The sequence below is a fragment of the Vombatus ursinus genome, unplaced genomic scaffold (genome assembly GCF_900497805.2).
Source record: "Vombatus ursinus unplaced genomic scaffold, bare-nosed wombat genome assembly UNPS02014784.1, whole genome shotgun sequence".
Classification (NCBI taxonomy): Eukaryota; Metazoa; Chordata; class Mammalia; order Diprotodontia; family Vombatidae; genus Vombatus; species Vombatus ursinus.
Window position 1 is genome coordinate 6299025 of NW_020954562.1, and position 1801 is coordinate 6300825.

The 1801-nt window shown below is 42.2% G+C and overlaps 1 pseudogene; it reads right to left on the reverse strand.

Annotated features, from left to right (window-relative positions):
- Positions 1-1801, reverse strand: part of LOC114046484 — a 43562-nt pseudogene that overhangs the window by 3232 nt on the left and 38529 nt on the right.

A 1801-nucleotide genomic window follows, 5' to 3' on the forward strand; every position in this document is an offset into this window, starting at 1 on the left:
CTTCTTCTTCTTCTTCTTCTTCTTCTTCTTCTTCTTCTTCTTCTTCTCTTTCCTTTTCTCTTTCTCTGTTTCTCTCTCTTTCTCTCATTCACATTCTCAATTTCATCATGGATTCATCACTCTCCTTCTCCCCCTTTATCTTTCCTATCAGTCACATTATATTGCTTCCACCTCCACAGTTTAAGAAACCCTCCTGAGGGCTCTGAGTCTTTCATCATACGGGTAGCATTTCTCAGGGGCAGGAAGTCTTTCTGACTTCAAGGCCAGTGTCCTATGCATTATGATGTCCTTACTCTCACAATGTATATATTAAAGGATTTGTGTGTGAATGTATGTAGCAGCCAAGAAAACTTCCTCTCATAAGCAGAGCCCTCAGAATTGCTATCCTAAGTTTAAGATACTCTCTGGGTCCATGTCCATTCAAAATGAGGGCTCAGGAACCCCCACCAGAGCATTTCTTTCTTCTCTAGTTAGCCAGAAGAACTATTATAAATGAATTCATTAAGTTATAAATTAACAATTTAAAATTATATATTAAATAAGTTCAAAACAAAGGCATTTCATTGAATATAAGGAGTAAGAAGATTTGCAATAGAAAACTCTCTTTCCACCTACTCCACAAACTTAGGGCATGCTATTTCACAAATATACACACCATGAAGGAGGAAAATGAGCCTGCCTAGGGATCCTGATTGAGGGGCCCATATGTGAGAAGTATTGTGAAGGGTGACCCCAGGGTCCTAGAGAGATGTCTTTGGCAATATTGGTATATTACTGCACTGGGGTTGTAGGGCCTGCTCCAGCATGGGAAAAGCATTCCTGCTGGTCTTGACTGAGTGCAACTCTGGCTGGGCCTCAGCTACTCCTCTACAAAGCTCTCTTCTACTGTTTTCTCGGCTATCTCCCTAAGGTCAGACAAGACATCTCGGCATCAATCTGCTAGAATATAGTGGTTCTGACTGAAAAGCTGTAAGTCTGGAAAGAAGCTAACAACTCTTTAGTCAGAACCACTACCCAGCTAACAAAACCAGAGACAGAGACAGAGACAGAGAAGTGATCAAAGCCTTCCATTATGGAGAACTAGCTAATTTAGGGGTAGAGGCTTCTAGAGACTTAACATCTTCTTGGCTTTGCTAATGAATTTGAGCCAGAGCAAAAGGTAAGCTATGGAGGTAGGGTCAGGGTTCTCCCCTCCTATGGCTGGCATTCCTATCTTTGATATGCATACTTGTCGGCAGCAAAACCCGGTTGCTTTGCCACGGTATCTTGGCCAATGAAAGATCTCTGGCTCTGGAGTTAGGAAGCCTGAGTTCAAATGCAGCTTGTGACATTAATTGGCTCTGTGACCAAGAGCAAGTTATATAACTAACCTCTCTATGCTCCCCAGCAACACTAAGATTACAAGTTATGGTTGAGTTGTTGATGTGCATTCATGGTGAGACTTTCCATAGACATCTGTGTTCCTGGACACAGATGTAACATCGGGTCCCAGCATTGATGCATCCAAATTAGACCACAGGCTGCTTGCTGACCGTGACATTTCATCCTCTACCTCCATACCTCTGTGCTGCCCATCATGAGCGCTTGGAATGTGCTCCATCCTTATCTCTGCCTCTTAGAACTCCTCCAAACTCCTTAGAACCCTCCTTGGGGTTCCTCCAAAATGCAGCTCCTGATACTTCCTACATGAAGCCTCTCTAGATTAGACCCCAGCTTCATCCACATTTTGTTTGTGAGTATGTGAATATATACCATGCATACATACATATATAATATATAAATATACATATACCTATACATA